Genomic DNA, 24,632 nt, shown 5'->3' with positions numbered 1-24,632 from the left:
GCCTTGAAAATTCTAAAGTAATCAAGTGTTGAATGGCCAACAAACAAAATGGCATGCTTTATTACTTCAGTTATTGGGAAACACGTTACCAGTGTCCAGTGGTTCACATTCTTTTGAAATCTATATAACCTATAAGAAATCAATATTATAAGAAATCAATATTTCTTATTGACCATATGTGAGCAAAATTTTTTAAATATTGGTTACCTCCACCCAGTTAGGGTTAACTATGCATAATATAGACATTATTTTAAAAAATAACACCAATTTGGGAAAAAATAACTGTGATAGATCAAAATGTCAAAATTTCCCAATAAATCAAACATTATACCATATTTTGCTTAAAGGTCTTTTTTTCTCATTTCTAAGACTAAGGTTGCAAAACAGGATTTACATTAGTACAGTTTTCCTTTAGGTAAAATATTTGGAAATAGAAAGCCACACAACAGCAACAAATCAAAGGCACACCTTTCTATCGAAATGACACAATTGTGCTGACAAATATTATCATATATGAAAACATTCTTTTTTTTCACAAGATTTGACTAATTCTTGTTCATTATTTTATTATCCAGAGGAATTGTCTAAAATCTTTCCTTTCAATGGTAAGAGGGCAATTTTAAAATGAAATAATGGAGTTCCTGCCCTTTCTTTTCCTCCACAGGAAGAAAACCATGCCAAATCCTGCTCCCCTAAAAATGCTGCCACGGAGGGTTGGCAAATCAGAGCTCTCCTAGAAACAGAAACACAGCTGCAAGCGTTACCTTTGGCCAAGGCCTTCTTTCTGTTGCTGTTTCCTGCATTCAGTGTCCTTCTGAAGAGTGTGGGTAAATGAGGAGGGGGAGACAGTGTGCCGGAGTGGGGCCTGAGCCTTCAGGAGTCACGCTGTGTGGGCCATTAAACAAATGACAAAGAAAGAAGAAAAGAGTCCTCCTTAGCATAAATATCCCATGATTGATGATAGTCCTCTTTATTTATTCCTGCCCAGAGTGTTTGCAAGTCTATTCAGAGTCAAATACTGGCTTTAATACAAATCCCCCAGAAAACATTTCATATTTCACACAATAGTTAAGTCAGTTCTCTGAAGTATACTTCCTCTCTTGCACATAAAGCAGTCCCAGCATTATCCTTTGCTTATTTTGCTTCTTGCTTGATTTTAGCTATTAAGCCCCCATCTTCCCCCTCACTTTTTTCCCCTTTTTTGTCTTTTTTAAAAGTGTACTTTATTGATTATGCTATTACAGTTGATTGCATAAGTGACATGAGATATACCTCTAAAGAATGAGATATACCTGTTCAGAATTCAGTGACATATCTTACTTTTTTAAAGTGAATCGAAAGTATTAAATTTATAATGACTGGACAGCAGCTCAATATGCATGGGACATCTTACTTTCTCTCAAAAACAAGAGCCTTTCTAAAAGCAATAGACAGCGTGGTAGAGAGGTCTGCCCGTCACCTCCCCCACTCCCCACCCCCGCCAAGTGTAGGATCAGCAGGATTGTGTTCCAGTTCCCCCTCTTCTGTAATTCCCAGCACATTCAGTGGATTACACACTGTTTATGCATCTTGCAGCCTCCCTGAGCCTGTTTCTTTACAGTACTTAATCCTGCTGCTAAAAGGAAAATAGGCTCTGACAATCCTCTTTGGCTGCCAAAGCTGCTGCCTCTGAATGAACACATCCTGCTCCCAGGAGTCCAGCTGATCCCCGTGATCCCTGAATCCAACAAGAGTTCAAAAGAATTCTGCGCTCCTCAAAGGGCAAAAATTGCCATTCGTTTAGGATTTAGGGATGAACCAGAGTTTCCGTCACCTAAGCGCTGATGTTATCCTGCCTCCCAGATTTTGCTGCTGCTGCTGAACCAGCTCAAACTGCAGAGGAGCCAGAAGGCCACATCTGCCTCTGACTCTGGATCTCCTCCTGCAGGACACACCTCAGTTCAGACCCAAGAATGAGGCTATTGAATTTCCTTCTGCCACTGGGAGCTGACTCTAAATGCTAAAGTTAAGTTGTTGAAATGGCTGTGTCAGGGGACTTGCAAATGAATCTACTGTCATTCCAATGTACCCCAGAGTTACCCTGTGCTCATAGTGAATGGTTATAGACACTTAAAGTCTTCCTATGAGGATGTTTGTCAAATACATCTTTAGAACACATTCTCAGGGGAACATTGACAGCTAAGATGACAGACAGCCTAGATTCACAATGCTGTAGCATATTTTATGACACTTTTCATAAAAGGATCTAAAGATGTTAAAAAGTGAATGATTTCACAACAGCCACAAGAGATAGGTGGCAAACATTCTTTGATATAAATAATTATAACTCTGAGCAAATTCAGAAATAAAAGTAAATTCTTATAAAGTTTATAAATCTGTTTATTTGAACAGATAGCATTCTAGGACTAGAGACCAAAATGAATGCAGCATGTTTGCTGTGTCCCACTAAGAAATGTGTTAAGTAGATTTGAAGGCCCCATTAAAATCATTGAACATATAGTCAGATGCATCAAAAAATTGTGAGGAACATCTATCTTGAGCTTAGTATTCATAAAGTGGTTTGGATAAAATTTTGATAAAGATTTCTAGAAATAGAGATTCTCAGTGACTTTATATGTTTTAATTATAGTAAAAGTATATTTATATAAAGGTTTCTTTCATGATAGATAATATGTGTCAGTAGTTGATCGTATCTTCTAGGTAGTATCTGAGATATAGATTATCTCATGGCATGAATATGTGGTTTACTGAATTAAAAAAAGGATCATCAACCAGGATTTTATCAGATATGCAAAAAAATTTAAAGTAGAGATTGATTTTTTTTCCCCTTTAACAATTTGTAGCTTTGGAGATTAGTAAATGCTTGTATATTAGGAAAAGCAATACAAACAAATTAATCACTTGCTCTAATTCCTACCGTTTTCCATTTCCTCCCCTCCACCCATCTAGAATTTGAGCAGGACTTGGTGGGAATACAGCTCACCTCTCCTCCACTCTATAGCAACTGGGAGCAGCTTGAAAACTGGGGTTAGAATCATCTGAAACCTTGTTCACTCACATTTATGGTGCTGTTGCTAGCTACTTGCAATGATTTTGGTTAGGCTGTTGGTTACTTCCTCAAAGCATGATGGCCAGGTTCTAATGATGAATGTCCTGAGAAGGAGAGAACCAAGTAGAATACATCTCACCTTCTATGGAAGTCATGGAACATCAAGTCCAGCCATACTATTTGTCAAGGCAGTTAGAAAGGCTCGAGTTCAAAGTGAAGGCACCTTCACTTAAGGAGAATTGCACAGTTCAATAACAGCATGTGGTAACAAAGAAAGTTGTGGCCATTTTCTTTGAAAATGCCAAAAAAGAATACCTTTACTGTACCAACATTAAGTACAAAATAAATATGCTAATTATTTGTATTTGGTCTTTGCTGTTTAATAATAAATGTATTCTTGTATTTTATTCTCTAATTCCTCTTAGTAGTAATCCAATAAAACATAAGATAAACAAATAAACAAAAGCCCTGGATATTCTATAACCCAGGTTGTTTTCTAGTACTTGAACTTTTTGTATAGTTTCTGGACTACAAGTTTCTTTCTTTTTTTTGTCTCTCTTTGGTTTATTTTAGACTATTGTATTGCACTAAAAAAAATGAGTAAAGGATGAGATAAAAATCATAGTGCAAATGTTAAAATGTATATTGGTTATGTGAGACATTTCTGACCCTGTCATAAACAGTAATCCAAAATTTGGTTCATAAGAATAACTGAGTAACAGATTTTTAACTTCTGTGCAGGATTGGTGGTGGTGGTAGTAAATGTGGACTGGTAAGAAACATTGATAGTTTTTATTAAATTAAGGAATTTGATTTTTTTTTCTGTTTTAAACAGAACCACTTACAAATTTAGAATACACTTAAAGTATACCAACCGAATGTAGCTGGCATTTTTGGAGGTCAGATGGGTCTGCAATGACTGCCTGCAGATGAACCTGAGCAGCATTAGATGTCACCAGTGTTTTCATTATGACATCTATTTAAACATCTATTTAAATTACTTCAGTTTTTTTCTGCTCCTATATTGTTTAACCTAAGCCACAACAGGCTATTGTTTATAACATAAGGAATACTGATTTTAGAAAACAGTTTAATGACAGCATAAATTTTTAAGATTGATTTTTAGAGAGAGAGGGGAAGGGAGAGAAAAAGAGAGAGAGTGAGCGAGAGAGGGAGAGAGATTTTGTTGTTCCATTTATTTATGCACTTTTTGTTTGGTTGCTGCATGTGCTTTGACTGGAGATTGAACCTACAACCTTGGTATATCAGGGCAACACTTACCAACTGGACTACCTGGCCAGAGTGATCACAAATTGTTTGTAGTCCAAATTCTTCTATGGCACATTAAATTGTTTGTTATATCTCATGAAAAAGAGAGATAAAAGGAGTTATGTTTATGTCCATTTTTTATTTTATAAGATTCATTTTTATTTTATTTATTTTATAAGGACTGTCATATTTACTGTTATTTGAAGTGTGCTTATATAAAACTGAAACTTTCATATTTTTCACTGAGAAAACACTATAGAAAAATTATTATAATAAAATATTAAAATTCTAGAAAATAAGATCTTGAAATCAGTACATATTTTATTTTGTACATGTAGTTAAATTTTAATCTACATTTAATCCCCAAATTAAACCTGAGATAAAAATGTAATTTTTATCATCTATGCTTATAAATCAGACTTTTTCTTACAATTATTAAATTAATGAAGTAATTTGTATCAGCTTTTAAATGGGCAAAGGTTATCTTTATATATGTTTATCATTAAAGATGTAATTAAAATAAAACATATACAATAATATGCTCATCTAAAACTAAATATTTTGCTTGCAATTATCTTCACTAGATATCATATATGAAAATTGCATTATTTTTTCAATTTTTAAAAAGTAGTCCACAGGATATCTCTAGTGTTAAAGGACTTCCAAAATAATGATATTTGGAAACTACTTAATAACAAATAGGAGAAATTATTTGCTTCAAACAAGGGACTGTATCTGTAAATGCATTGGTATATTAATTTAGTAAACACTTATAAACTACACAAACAAGAAAATTTCTTCCTTCTCTGTCAGTTCAAACTTAAAAGGTCAGTCTTTTACTTTTCAGGTTAAATTTGCCTGAAAATTCTGGGAAGTTGTTCATATTACGCAACTGTTTCACATCAAAGGCTGTGCTTGTTATTCCCTAGTAGACATTTGAAGATGTCCGTTGTTTAATTTTGTTCCAGTTGGTACAACACTTGGAAGGCACCATTGGTATTTACTTGGGCCCGGATTTATAAATGCCTGGGCATGTTAGATATCCTCTAAAAAGAAAAGACTTTCAGAACAAAATATTTTTCTAGATTCCATCTGACTTTCTAAGAGCTCCTCAGGTAACAGACATTCGTAACTTTGAAATGTCTGTTTACACTTAGCTGAACCGAAGACCTTATCAGCAGATTGTTACACCTGTGTACAAAGTAACTCTGCATAGTTTTAATTAGATTTTCCATGTATATTTACTACCACGTATATGAAAGAAATGTATTTTATTTTCAATGGAATTTTACCTGGAATTCTTTATCACATTAACCATGTCAGAAAATCTTGATCCTGAGTGATGTTCCATTTGCAATTAAAGTCATGAAAGCTACACACTTGGATCACTCTACATTCACAACTTTCACATTCACAGTAAATCTCTTCAGAGATGTACAATATCTAAATACTTCATTATGTTAGTAGTGATGGGAGCTCTCAGTTCAGCAACCTTGGTTCTTAAATCTGGCAAAGAAAGAATTCAGAGCCAAGAACTTTAGTGCAAGAGAGGGTTTACGTAGCACAGAGGCAGAAGAACTGAGCCAGCCGGGGTGCGTGGGCCTAGGAAACAAGTTACAGACACAAAAGCAGGGCCCTGGGAGACAGGTTCAGGGGGTCAGCCTGGGATGAGCTGCTCCTCTGGTGGTAAGTCTCCTGGGAACATTTAAAGCTTAGGAGAAAGAAAACCACAGATTCGCACCTGAGGAAAGAAGTGGGGAAGGTGAGAGTGTGTCCTAGAGAGAGGGAATCCACAAGCACTGTGTATTTTGCCTCAAAGGGATTCTATCTGTTTTCTGAAGGCGGGAATTTTAGGGGAGGACTCAGGGGAAGATCTCAATAGAACACTCATCAGCTTTCCAGGCATGTCCTTTCAGGGTCATTGTCTACTGATCTGGTCCTGATGTCAGCCACGGTGCAGCTTCATCGGGCTTTGCTGCTTTTCTGGGCCTGGAGCCAAAACACCACTGAAGTCTACATGTTACCTCCAATTTGACAAAAACTCTATCTCTGTGGTCAACAGACCTGAGGCTTTGTTCTCAAGACTATTTGAGGCTGATCAGAACCTCATTGTCCTGAGGCCTTAACGCTTAAAGGGAACAATCTTGAAAGGGGGAAGGAGGCAGATGAGTCAGGGAGCTGGAGGAAGCCAGTATGAATCAGCCATCTGTCTCAGTTTCCCCATTCCACACTTGCCCAGGAAGTTTCTTAACTCCTTACTATCCTCCCTCAATCACATCTTCTAATGTAATCATCACCAACCATTTACTTTATACTTCTTTAATTCCTCTTCATTAATACTGAGGGAAGTGTATATTTTCTTAATTATGTGTATATGTGGGTTATATTACCTTCAACTTTCATTTCACTTTTGGAAAACAGATATGAACAGGACATTTTTGATAGGCAAAGGCATGAGGTGTTATCGAAGTTCAAAACGATTGTTTTCAGAACATCACCCCAGGCCCATTTAGGAATCCATTCCAGTCCTATATAAGCCTCAGAATAGCCCAACATTGTCTGTAGACTCTAGATTAAGAAGGACTTTGGTAAAGCCAGACCTTTTATAAGAGGTGCTGTAAATGCAATGCCTAAAGGGCTGGGTAGTTAATATAAATGAAGCTGGTCAGCTATAAAACAGTAAGGAATGGAGTGGATAATGGCAAGTTTAATACAGTATATTTTATGTAAAGAAGGCAAGAACTACTTGTCCCAGCCACCATTGCCTTGGAGGAATAAGAATTCAGTGTTGCTATCAGTTATTTTTTAAGCAATGTAAAATACCCAGACAAACAGGTAAAATTTCCTAAATGTTAATATATTGTGCATGACAAACAACCACAAACTTGTTTACAAACTATTCATGGGGTGCCAATTTGCAACCTCTGTTGTAAATTTATAGTAAAAAATAAATAACATCTGGATATGAAGCCTCAAAACATGAATATTGCCCATTAAATTTCTTTTCAGTCAACCATGTCTCTCACTTAGAGTTAAAGCAGTATGCTCCTTGCACAAGTATAAATACATTAAAATAATGTTGCAGTATCTATTGTTTATAATATTTTATAGATTATTTGATATATGCTATTGAAAAACCATGGCAAAGCAAGGTGTTTTATAGATTTCAATATTTTTTGATCTCAAAACTCTTTTCATGTCCATTAAATTCACCTTTTATAACTAAAGCTCTTGAGAATCAATTAACTCATATACAGTCTGTACATAATGAACTATCTCTAACTGTTTCTCTTATCCTTCCAAATTGTTCTTTATATGATTTGCTTTTTGCATTTTGTATGTGTGTACTTCATATATTTGAAATATCATTAATATAGAAACAAAGTTATAACAGTGTACAGGAGCTTAATGTAAGAAAAGAGAATATGTATTTTCCACTCCGTTGTTCAGTTTTCCACTTTCCTTCTAGAAATTGTTTCTGTCCATTTTAATTTCCAATGAGGTGAGTGGGAAAGTGATGTAACAACTACCACCAACTTCAAATTGCAATAAAAGATTAGTAAATGTTTTCAGCAGTTCCAAGTTTCATTGAGCATGGCATAGGCCAAATAAAATAGCATTTCTGGAAAAGCAGTAAGAGACATCACAGTGTTTTAAGTTTAAGGATTGAAAATCCACTCAGAAATACTCCAAAATTGCAGTATAAAGGAAATGAAAAAAAATTACCACTAAAAAAAAAAAAACCTCTGAGACTCTACCTAGCACCAAGATGTGAGGCAAGAGTAGCTCTTATAAAAAGAGGAGAGCCAATATAATACAGGAAACATCACAGGCACATTCTAATGCTCGCCATTAGGGGGATCATCGCAGCTACTCCTCCAACGTCCCTATATCCTCAGCAGTTGTGAGCAATTCATTAATAACTTCAAAGTTTCTGCTTTTGCTTTTGAGGTCATTCCCACTCTCTAATTAAAAACAAAGCAAAACAGAACAATGAAGTGACAAATAAGAACTTTTTGGACTAATATAGAATAAGGTAAAAGGAACCTTTTTGAATAAAGTAATAAGGTTATGTGCCCATGGTCCAAGAGTAGATCAGCATTTTTTAAGAGAAATCAAAAGCAGTCTGTCAATTGTCCTTGACTTCATCAGGCCTTAGCACAGCTTGACTTCAAGCCTATTAAAGAAACTTTGTGGTAGTTGAAAACATAGTCTGTCTAGAAGGGTTGCTGGAACACTGTAGAATTGAATTTTGGAAATCCTACACCATAGCCCATTCATAGCAGATCTGAGGGTTTGCTATGTTCAAGTGGCATAGACAGTCTAAGGAAATCTTAGCTGAGCATTTAGACAAAAATACCCTGACCTCAAAGTCATGGATGCCTCCGCATGGGGATGAATTAATAATGATCACCAATAATTTTTTTCATCTCAGAATTAGACAAGCAACAACAGTTTATTAATTCTAGTTTTTTAGTGTCCCCAAATATGAAAATATATTTTCAGATGAAACATAATATATCCTCTGTGAAAAATATATTAGATTAGATAAAATACTAGGGTACATTTGTGGGAAAATGAGTAAAAGTGACATTTTGACCCTACAAATAAAAATGAGCCTCTGACACTGTTTTTGATGACCTGTAACAAATATTTCCAGCAGAAACTTACAAAATAGTGTTTGCAGCGGAAAACCACAAGTACATAAACCATGAACTGCATTACTATTTTTATAGACATGAAGGCTCACTATTTTTAAAAGGTTTTTTTTTTTAAATTAGTGAGGGTAGAAGGGAGGGAGAAAGAGAGGAAGAGAAACATCAATCAATTGCCTCTCATATGTGCCCCTACCAGGTACCAAACCCGCAACCCAGGATGTGCGCTGACCAGGAAGAAAACTGGTGACCCTCTACCTTGTGGAACAACGCTCAACCAATTGAGCTGCACTGGTCAGGGTGGGAAAGCTTGTTTAAGACAAAAGAGTTACTGCCATCAAAAAGGAGATGATTTTGATCACTGACTATATGGCCAATATGATAGCATCCACCTCGTTGGTAATTTTGCTTCCTACAGTTTCAGTTACCCATAGTTGACTGCTGTCCAAAAATATTAAATGAAAGATCCCAGAAATAAAAAATACATAGGTTTTAAATGGATTCTAAATAACATGATGAAATCTCCTCAGTAACTTGATGTCCTAAAGAACATGATGAAATCTCCTGGCTTCCCTCTCCATCCAGCCCGGGACCTGAATCACTCCTTTGTCATATCCACACTATAGTCTCTACCCACGTGTTAGTCGTTTAGTAGCCTCTGGGTTATCAGATCACTGTCGCAGTATTACAGGGCTGGTGCTCAAGGAACCTTTGTTTTACTGAATAATGACCCCAAAGCATGAGAGTAGTGATGCTGGCAATTAGGATATGCCAAAGACAAGTCATAAAGTGCTTTCTTTAACTGAGAAGGTAGAAGTTCCCAATAAGGAAAAAAAGTGTATGTTGAAATTGTTAAGATCTACATTAAGATAAAATCTCTCTGTGGAATTGTGAAGAAGGAAAAAGAAATTCATGCTAGTTTTTGCTGTCATAATAATCCTGCAAGTTTTGCTGTCAAACTGCAAACATTATAACAACAGTCCATGGTAAGTGCTTAGATAAATGGCAAAGGCATTAAACTTTATCTTGGATATATATGTATAGGAAACTACACACACACACACACACACGCGCGTGCGCGCACACACACACACAAATGTTTCAGTACTATCTATGGTTTTAGGTATCCACTGGAGGTCTCGAAAAGTATCCCACATGGATAAAGGGGACTACTGTGCTGTAATAGGATTGGAAATAAGTCCCCAAAGTAAAAGAAATGCTGACCAAAAAAATGGGTTAGTTGAACAGAAATAATTTCTGCAAGAGCCCTCAGTATAGGATAAAAAAACAATTGTTTCAGTCATACTGAAAGCCACTATGGCTGATGTTGTTTTAAGAAAGGGTGTGTGTGTGTGTGTGTGTGTGTGTGTGTCTGTGTATTCACTATATTAATAAACTGCAAATAAAATTGTTTATATGTTTACTTAACAAAGTTGATTCTATCATTAATATAGACATAAAATTCATATCAAAAATATACTTAAAAAACTTATTCTTGTTTTTACTTTAAAAAGTAGGTGAATGTGATAAAGATGATGCTTCCTAATGATATTGACATAAAGTGAAATTAAATAAACTTTTATTTTAAAAGCTTTATTTCATAAATCCTGGTATACTCAGAATATTTGGAAAGGCTGTATTGAACTTTTATTCAAGGCAATAGCTTATGTCTAAAACGATATCAATGTGGTTTTGCATAATATTCACTCTTTTAATTTTTTCCCTCATTTGATAATAAATGTGATATTCATATGGCAAAAGATGTATTTCTTTCCTGAAAATAAATGCTTTCCTTTTACATATAAAACTTCTAGAAGACTTAGACCTTGGTAAAACTAAACTTCAAACATTAATAGGAAAAAGCATAAAGTCAAATTTTTTTAAACTGCAAATCAAATTAAAATATTTTCATTTGGATTTACCATAAATTGCACTGGACCTGTAAAACAAAGGTAGCTTTTATTTTTTTAAACTCCAGACATTTGAGAAAACATTTGAGATACTCAATAAACCCAAAATATGTCCAAGTTCATCCATCCTTAAAAGTAATTAAGAGATAGTTTTAATCCTTTTATTTGAATTAATATCCTCTTTAGTTTGAGCTATATTTTCCCTTCCCCCCCAAAATTAATAAAAGTCCTTGTGACTGCAAATGAAATGCATGGAATTGTATTTTTCCTTATTTGCCTCTCATCATGAGCAGGAACAGCCTTGGATTCCAATTCTGAGGGCATCCAGCTGTGGGTCTAGCAAGCCTTACGTTGCTCTCAGTCTGTGCTCAGTCTAGCAGAACATTGATTTTTTTTAACAGGGAGCCTTGAAGAAAATAATCCAATATGCTATTAGACAATGAATACAGACAGTCAAATAGGTAGGAAGGAGTCCTTTGCTCCATTTTAGTGTATACTAAAGAAGAAAGAGTTTTTTTGGTTCCTATTAGAATGTTTGCCTGTAAACATATTTAATGTGTGAATCATCAGAATCTTGAATTTATGAGGAAAAGGAGAGAGAAGATAAATCAAAGGAGGATTAAACAGAACACAAAATAGTTAAATGGCATTGGAATTTTATTGTTGTTTTTCATTTAAAAATTCTTCATTGGTTCAGTAAGGGTCTGTCCTCAGCAGTTCAGCTAGACTGTACTTTAAGTTCATCACAACTTCATGAACTCTGACACCTCAAATCAGGAAAGCAAGCTCAGTAGGACAGGTTTTCCTACCATATTTCTAATGTGCCTCTTTTTTGAGTTAAATCTTAAGGGAACATTGTTCAGCTATTCCCTGGGGTCTTCACATTATTTTGACACAGACCCGGGAAATACAGGAGGAAAATACTCAAGTGAAAATTTAACAAGTGGTTTAGATTTAGAAAAAGAATGGGCTGAGATTTTAAATCCAAATACACAGGCAATTTATGTTGTTAAAAAAAAAAACAAAATTAAACAGTAAATTTCAAACATCTTATTGGCTGTATTCCATTGTACATGAATCAGGCAGCATGCAACCTAGCAGGGAAAAGGGAGCTCCAAGGAGCTGGACAAAATAAAAGGTTTTTATAAGCAGAAAGAAGCAGGAACCAGGAAGTTATAGTAGGCAGAAAAGCCAGTTGGTTATCATATGGTTACTTCCCTTTAGAGAATGATGGGTCTATCATTCTCTAAAGGGAAAAGCACCAGGCAGATTTCCTGACTGGTGCTGACCAGTTGATTCCTGATTGACTGGTTTAAAATTCCACTTCTGGGAGAAGCCGAAACTGTAATTAATTTGTTTCAGTTTGAGGAGGGCTTAGTATTAGTGACCGCAGTTTGGGGGCCTGCTGCCTTATTTTTAACAATGTACCTAAACGTAGACGACAGGCCTAGATGATATGATAAGAGAGAAATGTGCTAAGGCTATGCTATATAAGGCAAGTATAAAGTCTAACTTAAAATGCCAAGATATTCAGTAACAAAGGAATAACTTACGTATGCAACATTTCCCTGGAACCCAACATTTTTTTTCAACTCTTGAAAAGGTCAGAAGGTGGGGAAAGTGTATAAGAGGCTGCTTATTGGTTAGATTTTTAGACCCATCTGCCCCTATTTGCAATCCTTCCATTTTTGCTGAAAAAGTGTGAAAACATAAATTTAACTACTACACAGCCTTCTGATATCTTCTGTGTTTACCTATGTGGGTACTAAAGAAGGAGGTATTTCAATTATATTTATAAATTAGTTTATCTGTACATTTGAAATGGGGAATATCTATAGGCAATCAGCCATCTCTAGATATACTATTCAGTACCTAGTGCTTCTATCAATAAGTTCAAGATTATTAAGTAAAAAGCATTTCAATATCTAACATAAAAATTAGATTAAGTGTCAGAGGAATGAAACACACTGTAAGAAAGAGCATCACTTCATGTCTTTAGACTTTGGTTTTCTGCTTCACTAAATTATAGTACTGGAGTATAAATCCTAATGTCACACCTAAATCTATTAGGCTATGTTGACTCCACAGGCAATAGACCTTGTTTAACATTTGCCAATGCCTTACACGGAGATAGAAAATGTCCTATATATGGGTTACAGTGCAGGTTTGAGAGTTAGCTTGATTAAGGTTCAATAGTCAAAGTTCCAATTAGTTCCAACCTTATACGGGGTCCAGCAGAAGTAACACCTGCTTGAATGCGGTTAGTAGGGTAATATGGGTCTAATAATTTATAGTTTTAATTTGAACATTTCAAGTAAAATGTCATATGGTGTGCTTGCATGCAATAATGTTATGTTACAGAATTACATGCTTATGATTTTGTAATAAAAAAGGAGTGTTATTTGTGCTGGACTCTGTATATTGACCATAGACATTGGCAAAAATATTTAATCTTTTGAGGCTTTAGTTTTTCCTCTATGAAATTGGGAAAATAATGGTACTTACCACTATGGCTAATAATCATGTGGCACCCACATTTTCAGCCCTATGAGTGGCTAATAGTCAAAACCATTTCTGGTTGGTTAGGATATATAATGTACCTGTTTGTAAGTATTTTTAATATTAACTCTTAGATCAGTCTTGGTATTTCTTGATAAATGTTTGTTCTCAATAATCTCTAGTAGCAGTAAAAGTATAGGCATATTGATTTCTTCACAATATACTTTGAAAAGAGTCAGTAAATTATTTCTCTGCTTTCTTCAGAAGAGGACCTTCAATTCTGAATATGATTCATGTATCCTTTACATTGAACAATTAATAAAATATGGCAAATACTATGCAGTGTGCAGACGATGTTTTACTGATTCGTATACTTGAAACCTGTATGGTTTTGTGAACCAATGTCATCCCAATAAATTCAATAAAAAAGAAAAATATGACAAATACAGTTTGAGAAATTGATTGAACATATTATTTGAGAAAGACTGAAGACTTTTTATGTTGGATCATTGTTAAAGGAATGGCATTTATTATAGGAACCCTAATTCAGTATTTAACTTAAAATATTATTCATTATTTCTCATTCTGTTAAAACGTGCTGAGGTATAAACACACTTTTCTTCTTCAAAGGAAAATTAGAAGACATTAAAGAATGGTGTCAAAAACCACTAGCACATAAGGGAGGGTTCTTTATGTATAAATAATAAATTAATTTTTTATGTTTTGTTTCAAACTAATGCTTAACAGTTTTGAATTATAAGAAATTCAGAACTTATTACTAAGAAAGAGATAAATAGTAAAATAGGCATTCACCTGCGGGAAACCTTAGAATTTAATCTCAGATATATTGAGAGTTTATTTTTCAACTCTGGCATGTGACCAGGCAGGGTTTCCACAACAAAGAATTTTGACAGTGCAGGTTTTGGTTGGCATAGCAAAACTGGAGAGGTGACATCATTAAACAAAAATAGCAGATACTCCATACATTATACAGACTTTAACCGATGGTTACAGATGTGCATCAATGAGTAGATAACACTTCAGATCTCCCATCCCAATTTCATATGTTCTCATTCCAGCTATCTTAGAATTTGCTAACAGGCTGCTTCCAAATGCTGCTCTCCTCCAGCAGGTGCAGATTCTTATCACAAAGTGAACTCATTTGCACCTGCTTATGGCTCTGCATGGAGTGCAGTAACTGTGTCAGTATTGCTTTTGCTTATCAAATTTACATTTCAAAGTGACTAAATTGTTTTGAAAGCATATCCCAGTGTGGAGCATTTTGCAATCTCGGCTTGATGCTTAAAATGCCTGGTATCTACAGAAAAATAAAAAGAACTATGTATTCTTGACATTCCATAAAGCACAAAAGAAAAATGAAATTGCTCCCAAATAGGGCAAATTTACAACTAGTTCTTTTTACAGATACACATGTCTTATATCACTATTAACATTCAGAATAAAATTGAGTTACATGTTAAATGCTGAAGGAATTTTAGAGACATTTATGTCACATCATCGTCCTCATTTCATAAATGAAAACACTGCATTCCCAAGGGCTTAAGACATTAGTAAAATAATATAGTTTGGAGTTGAATAAGTCTCAGTTTGATCCCTGTCACTTAAGCTGTGGGAATACTAAGCCTCAGTTTTATTATCTGCTAACTAATAAATAAAATATCTTAAACAATAAAATATAATTAAACTAAGAAAGGAAATCCAGTGGGAAGATTTGAGTAACAGCAGTGGCAAACCACTGAGAAGATATGAGATGATAGGATGGTTATAGGCCTCACAGAAGGAGTAGGAGGGACACAACAGGAAATATTTTAGTATCTATTACAAGTCTGTTAGCATGACCTTTTTAAGCCATGGAAATGGTACTGTGTGTTTTTTTCTGATTCTCCAGTCCAGCCCCCTCCCTCCTTCACTCTTCTTTACGTCCTAAAGTGCTGACCAGCTACCATGGACCATATCATCATGTTCCTGTATCTTTCAGTGCCCTGTTGGGTCCTGGTAACTAGTTACTCCATCTCTTTGTCATCTCAAACCAAGGCTGCAAACAGGGTGTAATATATGTAGTGGTCCCCTATACCTACACCTTTGTGAATAATCTCTGAATACATAGATCTTCCTTGAATTATCCAATTTCAAGAGTGTGTGCTTTTCTGGCTCTGATGTTGGCTAATATACTATTTAAAACAGAGTCCCATAGTAGCTTCCTGAAGGTATGAAACAGCGCAAATGTATGTGACTCAAAATCATCTTTCTGGTTTTTATTCACACAAATATTATGTGTTGCAATCATTCTGGTTATACTTTTGAACCAGGTTCTTGGGCAACTTTCTGACCTGGACTAACTGCAAGGTCACATGGCCACACATATCAGATTCCTGGGTGTAGGGACAGTGTCAGTTTTGAGAGACCCTAAGGGGTACTGAAAAAAATTATTTGTAAGCACAAATGAAATAATGTAATTTAGCACTAATAATGAGCTTCTTAAGAAATTCTATTAAAAGATCTCATTTCCTTTATTATAATCTATTATACTAGAAAAATACATCACATTTGATTCAACAAAATGTTTGTCCATTTCTAATTATATCTACAAGGGCAAGTTCAAAAAAAGTAGATTAGATTCAACAGCTGATTCAATATCTACGTTCACGAAATGTAAATTAGTATGTTGATCTCAACAGAGAAATGTTTCTAGAGACATTTCCAGGTTTTTCTGCTGTTCGACGGCATGAAAAATGGAATGGAATTTGTGAAACTCATAGATACAGAGCAGGCTGATAGCTCTCATCATGTGGGTGGCTGGTTTGGGGTGATTGAGGAAAAAAGAAAATAAGAGAAAAAACAACAGTGTGGTGATTGCCAGGGGAAAGGTGGGGAGAGAGATGGGGGAGGGTAAAGTGAAGATAATGGTGATGACTGGAGACTTGACTTGGGGTGGTGAACACATAACACAGTGTACGGGTGAAGGGCTGTAAAGCTCTGCACCTGAAACCTGTATAATTAGTTAACCAGTGTCATTCCAATAAATTCAATCAAAAGGAAAAAAAAAAAAGGTTTATTGATGGGAGGAAGACTCTGTCTTGCAGAGCTGCTCTGGGTCGCCATGGATGGGGAAATAAAATAAGTCGTTCCAGGCATGCCTTGGTCTTCCAGGGAAAGCGGGTGGCGATTCCCTCTAGTGGAGAATGCCCGAGCCCCCGTGCACGATGGCTTTTATTGAAAGGGTTATTAATGAGGCTAGGTAGTAGGAATGTACAGGTGGTCTCATTACATCAGCATGTTAATGTTTACAGAGAATAGGTGATGGTTGAGGAAGACAAAGGGCAGAAACACACCGGTTTGCATGGGTCTGAGACAAACATAAAAGCACCAAATGGTTTAGGGTCAGGGTCTATGAATAATGTAAATTGCCTTCTCAGCATGAGCTGGGTATCATAGCTTTAGGAAAAACAAAGCATGCTTCAAGGAGAGTAGTTTATTTCTGGGCCAGATTTTTCCTGGGAACCTTCTGATCCAGTTTAGGGCTACTTCTAGTATTGTTTCAAGCCTGAGCCAGGCGGGCGGAGCAGAGCAGCCAAGAAATAAAGAGACTTTTTTCAGATAGAATGAGGACTCTGGCCATATAAAAGCCCAGGGGTGAGGGTCTTCTGCCCTTTCTCTGTGTCCCCCAAGTCCTTCCCTGATGGCCCCTATGCGACTGTGCCTGTCTTAGGTTGCTCCTGACATTGAGGTGTCTTATCTGTCATTGACTACCTAGCCATCCTCTAGGGCCAAACAGGGTGATGTGAAGGCACAGCCCCTGCCAAGGGGATAGGTTTTGTCTCCTCAGTGGCATATTTTCCCAAGGCCTCCTTGCTTAGCTCCAACCTCGGGGCCCTCTCGCCTGTCAGCGAGGCTACGGTCCCTGAAACCAGGTGGGAAGGTTCCCAATAATTTATAAGATCACACTGAGAAGAACTGTTAGTATACACAAATTAAAAGTAAGTTTCTCTGTAATATGAAAGAAGGAGTAAAACTCAGAAGACATAATTTAGTGAAAATACAGACAAACTCCTTAATTTCAGATTCAGAAAAATATAAAAATGTTTCAAATATAACATCACTTTGGCCTTTGCCTAGCAGTAGTTTATATGAAACATATTAGTGTAGTTTTAGTTGGCCACAAGTTCAAAATAAGTTTACAAAATGATAGTTTAACTAAAAAATACAAATATGAAGTAAAATAAAAATGTAATATATAACATATATAAAGTATGTAAAAATTAAAAATATATTTAAAAATTCAAAATTCTATAAGAATTTTGGATGTCCCTGCTTGGATTTTGTCTGGAATATAATGTGCATTTCTCAGTGGCACATCCTAAGGGCAAGTATTGAATACCAGAATAAAGGAAATACTGAGTAATGGTGGAAAGTGCTCTGTATTATTAAAACAAACAAAATCAAATTACAAAAAATTATTAACTAAAGTCTTGAGAGGAAAATCATTCTGTGTATGCCAATAAATGAAGACCAATGGGCAGAACTACAGAAAAAGGATTCCATCTTATTATGGTAAACACAGCTACTATAGGTGCCCAATAACATATCAGTTCAACACCCAGAATAGTAGCTGAATGATCATACATAACAGAAAATAGAATCTATAATCTGGAAGAGAATAAACTAGAGTGTCAGAAGTTCTGAGTCTTCTAAGGAGTAGATTCAGCAGAGAAAAATATCAGCTTCATGCCCCATTATAAACTATATGTCTATACTCCAGGGTAAGATGTGATATATGTTCGTGTATGCAATATGTATATGTGTATACGCACACACACATAAATACATATATATAAAAAATTTTTTCTTCGGTTGGGGAGAGAGAGAGAGAAAGAGAAAGAGACATCAATTTGTTGTTCTACCCATTCATGCATTCATTAGATGATTCTTGTATATACTCTGACTGGAGATTGAACCCCTAACCTTGGCATATTAGGACTAAGCTCTAACCACTTACCTACCCAGCCAGAGTGCTAGGTAATATTTTGTATTTAAACTCACCACATGTTTAATATTTTATACATATTACATTAATCTCTTTTATATCCTGTATGAAATATTCATTTTCATCTTAAGTCTATAGAATTGTTCTCTTTGCATTTAATTGGTGCATTTACCAATTTCACAACTGCCAAATATAAAAACACTGTACTTTTGACATCAGATTAATGTCTATTCAACTTAATTTGAAAAAAAAGAGTTAAGCCCCTAAATTAGGATTTTACTTTGCAGTAGTCTTATAAATCATGATTTTTTTTTCAGGAAAAGAATTGATACATTGATCATGTTTTATAAACTTTTCAAAAATACATTTATATAACCTTATTATGAAAATTCTACATAATTAAGATCAATGTAATTGTGCTTACCCATCATTTTTATGGAAAAAAAGTTAAAAAAATTTCATAAAATCCTTGCTGGAAAGTATGAATATCCACATACAGTGAGTTTGGTGTAAAGTCTGTTTTCTCAGCTCCTGACATTTTCAAGCTTTGAAGACCTTCTATCAATTTCTGGTTTTAAAAATGCCAACATTTTCTCTTAGATTCTATTAATTGGTAGGTTTCAGGCTAGTAAAAGACTTCTGTCTACCTATTCACTTATCCTAACAACAGAAAGCTGAGGCAAACAAAAAATTCAGACTAATACTATAGTAAGGATATAATTTAAATCTAATTCTTCTATGGACCAAATGCTCTATAAAATTTTATTAACCCTTTTCTTTGCAGAGAGAGGCAAGGATATTGAATTAATTTGGGACAAATATTTGGAAACATACTCTGTCAGATAACCATAAATCTTGTATTTAAAATAATAGCAGTTTAACAATATCTTGCCCAAGCCAGATTTTAAATTAAGAAAATATCATTAATTGATTAAAGTTAAAAATAGAATACTATCATAGTACAGTAGGATTGGTTTCAAGTTCATTTTGATTGAATAAAGTATTTTTTTAATTCAATTTATTGGGTGATATTGGTTAAAAAAAGTATATAGGATTCAGGTGTGTAATTCTATAATACATCATCTGTATACTGCATTATGTATGCACCACCTCAAGTCAATCTTTTACAATCACAATTTATACTCCCATAACTTTCCTTCCTTTCTTTCTTTCTTTCTTTTCTTTCTTTCTTTCTTTCTTTCTTTCTTTCTTTCTTTCTTTCTTTCTTTCTTTCTTTCTTTCTTTCTTTCTTTCTTTTTTTTCTTTCTTTCTTCCTTTCTTCCTTTCTTTCTTTCTTCCTTTCTTTTTTTCTTTCTTTCTTTCTCTCTCTCTTTCAATGATTTGTTTATGCCAAGGTTTTTCCCCCTGCCTGCCTTTTCCTCTGGTAATCACCATACTGTTCATACTGTTGTCTATTAGATTTTTGTTTGTTTGCTTGTTTGTTTTTATGAATTCCTTCACTTTTTTCACCAGTGCTGCATTACTCCTCCCCTTTCACTTCTATCAGTCTGCCCTCTGACTCTATTTTGTTTGTTAGTTTGTTTTGTTTCTTAGATTCCGCATGTGAATGAAATCATATGGTATTTGTCTTTCTCTCACTGGCTTACTTCATTTAGTATAATGCTCTCCAGGTCCATACATGTTATCACAAAAGGTAAGTTCCTTCTTTTTTACAGCTGAGTAATGCAAGGACATAATTACCAATGATACATCTGATAAAGGGTTAATACTCAAATTTTATAAATAAGTTTTTAAACTCAACACCAAAAAAACCAAACAATCCAATGAAAAAGTGGGCAAAGGGCCTGAATAGAAACTTCTCCGAAGAGGACAGAGAGAAGATCAACAGACATAAGAAAAAATGCAAATTAAAACCATAATGAGATATCACCTCATACCTATCAGAATGGTGATCACCAATAAATCATCTCACAACAAATGCTGGCAAGGATGTGGAGAAAAGGGAAGCTTCATTCACTGTTGGTGGGAATCCAGACTGGTGCCGCCACTGTGGAAAACAGTATGGAGTTGCCTCAGAAATTCAAAATGGAACTGTCATATGACCCTGTGATTCCACTTCTGGGATTATATTCAAAGAAATCTGAAACATTAATTCAAAAGTATATATACACCCTTGGGTTCATTGAAGAATTATTTACAATAGCCAAGTTTGGATGCAGCCCAAGTGTTCATCAGTAGATGAGTAGATAAAAACTTATTAAGGTTTTTAAACTCTGAGAATCTCAAAATCCTTGAATTCTTTTGAAAAAAAGAACACATGCATACTTGGATGTAGGGGGAAAAAAGCATAGTATACTTGTTATTAAGTTGCCAACACAATTTTCCCCTTGAAGCCAGAAAACCAAATCTATTAAAATTTACTGAAAAAACACTGGAAAACGTATGTTTCATTAGAAACTTGAGCAAGACCCAAATCTACTAAATGAGTGTATTAAAAGCACTAATATTTTCCAAGATAAATTCACACAGAAATTCTGAAACATTAATTAAAAAGTATATATGCACCCCTGTGTTGAATGAATATCAGAAAGAACTAGGTAGAATGAAAAGAAGTTAATGAAGCTGGGAAGGATGACTTTTGTGATGTCCAATCCTTTTCACTCATGGATTTTAAACCTCTAGCTCAGAGAGTTTTAATTTCTCAAAGTGTAATGCTAAACCTTGAGGTCAGCCCTAAATACAAAGAAATTAATTGGTGGATGAGCCACATTGCTACACTATGTTTAGTCTTCCTAATGGAGCCCTTTCTCTCTCTCTGCTCTCTGTGGGAAATGTATTTGAGACTATTCATGTTAGAAGCTAAGCCTCAGGCTGATCCATCCAGATGTCTACCCAGAATCCCTAGAGACTAGTAACACCCATTCACAGCAAGACTGACTCAGAAAATGAGTCCTGTTTTCAACCCATTAACAGAGGTCAGGTAACTGAAATTTTAATCTCATAAAAGCGGCTCCTCGGCTTTGTCTTTTAAGCAATTGTGCTAACCTATCACAGATTTTATGAGTTTACATGTAGTCTTTCCAAACCTGAGTAATAGCATTCAAGTTCACCCGAGGACATTTTATATCCAAGGACCCAATTTGGTGGTAAGCCAGAATCTTTGTTTCCACTTGCAAGTTAAACAGTTAAAAAACTGGCATTTTATATATAAATAATTGAGAATTCATAAGGGGTAAAGCACACATATTGAGAATGTTTTTGTAAACAGAGATAAATAATCAATGTGCTACATTAATTTTGAAGAGTCTGCATATTAATTTTCTCAAACAATTGCACCTCTCATGCTTGCCTCAGTTTTGATCACATTTTGATAAAACATCTTTATTTAATAATATTTGATCATGAAAAATTAAATACATTGAGCTTTTCCTTTTCCTGATAATAGAATAATGCTCACTTAGTATTTCTTTTTTTAACTCAAGACAGTATCAAAGATCCATGGGGCCTAGAGTCCTGAACAACTATTAAAAAACTATGAGCCAGAGGGAAATCTCTTAATTTTCATTGAATCAAGTTACTTTCTCAATTTGAAACCCTTTTGGTCCATCCACCCTGAGTTGCTCTTTGTATGGCTCTTCATTACTAGTCTACTTCTGTATCTTCTTTACCTTTCCTATAGTCAACCTCCAGACCTATCAAACTACTTGTCATTTTCTAAAACTGCTATTCTATTTGGTTCCTGGATACCTCGAATATGCTTTTTCTTCTAACTGCAACATTATTCCCCCAGAATTCTTTTGTATAAATCATCCTTTAGGACCACAATTTAGGATTTCTCATAGAAATATTTGTGGCACTTCTCCAAAGTCATAAAGGTCCTTACGCTGATTTTTGTATAGATCTATCAGTATTTATACATTGTCTTAAGATCATGACTTTTATCACTTGTGTCTTTCAGTAGATATGAACTCCTTAGCAAAATGACTGCCTGGTTCATCTAATACTGACTAGCATAGGCATGGAACAGAGGTTGTAGAATTGCATAAATGAGTGAATAAATGAAGAAACGGTGACATACTTTAGTGACCTTGTATTCATTGCCATAATTTAGATGAACTCCAAGGAATACATACATTATAACCTAAAAGAGAAAAAAAACCCAAAAACCCCAAGCAAGTAATCAAATCTATTTAGTTGTTATAATTTCATTATTTCATAGACCAATCATTTCAGTTATTTAAATGGACAAGTTACTCTACTTTTTTTAATTCTCACCCCAATACATTTTTTCATTGCTTTTAAAGATAGGAGGAAGGGAGAGAGAGAAATATCGATTGGTTGCCTCCCATACGTGCCCCAACCAGGGATAAAACCCACAAGCCTGGCCAAGAATGAACCCATGACCCTTCAGTTACAGGACGATGCTGCAGCCAACTGAGCCACACTGGCCAGGTCTAACAGCCAAACCACTTTAATCACTGATGTAGTTACTATGGTTCCAGCCACTTTGTGGGGTCAAAACTGGCCTGGAAACTTGGAGTTTCCTCTTGAGAGCTGAAATCACCTCAGGATAAGGCACCGATTAACCAGACCATTAAAAAAAAAATCATTAGAAAGTTGGTACAGCAGTTGCCTCTTCTCAGGAGTAAGATGTGGTGTAAAGGATGTAGGTTTTACAGTCAGACAGATATGGCTTAAGTTCCTGAAACCTTTATTTTTCAAATGTGTAATGTTGAGTAAGTTACCTTCCACAGCCCGTTGTTCATTTATATTTTTGAAAGTTGAACACCAATATCAGCACATAAGTGATGGTGGGGAAATGGCATGAGACTGGTGAAATGGTGAAATAACATATGGAATATGTGCCCAGTCCATGTCTGATGCATAGAAATTAAGAAATATTAGTTTAATCCTATCACTACCACTTTTTCTTTACTAACACTCCTCATTGATCTTTGTCTTACTTTGGCAAACCTTCTGAATGCAGGAGTTATTTTGTGGAGATCACAGATGACATGAAAGCCTTCCTCAAGGGCAGCAGGTGAGCTAGCATAAGTGTACTCAGCATACTTAGTATTTTCCTCCCTCTCTCCATTTCTTCCTTTTTCACTCTTCCTCCTCTTCTGCCTCTTTTTCCTCCTGCTGCTTCCCCTTTTCTCCTCCATGAATCTGAGCAAATCTAAGAAATCAAATACATTTTTTAAATAAAAATTTATCTTTATAACAATTTTTTATCTGCTCTCGTTTCATCTAAAGGTAGTCAATCATGTTTAATCTTCATTTATATATGAATTATTTGCCAGACTCATTTTTTCCAGGTTTCTGGTAAAGTGTTTAAAACTCATTAGAATGTGATTAAAATATTTTGAGTCCTTCTCTCATTATAAACGCACTTAAGGCTGCATCTTTATAAGTCTGCTGTTTTTTATTCGGCTTAGTAAAAAAAAAATAGTATTAGCTAATTTGTTTAATTTTGTGTAAACAAAACAACCAATTGATTGATGAATCTTTCACTTTTCAGCTCATTGTTTGAACATTAGGTAGGTAGATACAAATTAAATTATTCCACAGGAGCCGGCATAATAGGATGGCATTTTCTAGCGCTGGCAGAGATTATAGCTGCTGAAATAGACTTTTAAGGTGTTAGACAAGTATTTGGTGAAGAATGGTTAATAAACACTAATTAAGTCAGCTACAAAAAAACCTTGGGGGAAGATCAATATTATTAAGTGTTTAAACTGGCTTTTCACATTAACCCAGTCTATATGCAGTTGGGCAAACTGCAATTCCTCCTTTGCTTTCCTGCTTTCTCCTCCCCTTCCATTGAAACTGTAAGTTGGCTTGCAGATCACATTCCTAATCATATCTTGCTCTCTAAAGGAACTTCTTTAAGTTGCTATATATTGCATAACCTTGGCTAACTCGCTGTTACTGAGCGTACTCAATATGCAAAGCTGATGAATATGCTAAGATTAAGAATTAATACTAATAAGGCCAAACAAGGTTCCCACTTGCTTCCTCCAAGGTAGAGCTCAGGGTAAAACTCCAAGGTAAAATTGTATTTGATTGACAGTGGGAGTAGGAATAACCCTGATTTCAGCACTAACTACTATGACTTAGAGGAACTCAGAAAAATAAAAAATTTTAAAACAGTTTATAAGCATTAAACTGGGAAAAATAGAAGTATATATAATTTCAATTGTTAGATACGGGACACATGATACAAATCACTTCATACACTGCTAGTCAGAGGAAAGCCTGGGGTATTCATCCTGGAAACCAGT

The sequence above is a fragment of the Pteronotus mesoamericanus genome, unplaced genomic scaffold (genome assembly GCF_021234165.1).
Source record: "Pteronotus mesoamericanus isolate MK-2021 breed Mesoamerican mustached bat unplaced genomic scaffold, CSHL_Meso_final scaffold_85, whole genome shotgun sequence".
NCBI lineage: Eukaryota > Metazoa > Chordata > Mammalia > Chiroptera > Mormoopidae > Pteronotus > Pteronotus mesoamericanus.
This window is presented reverse-complemented; position numbering follows the sequence as displayed.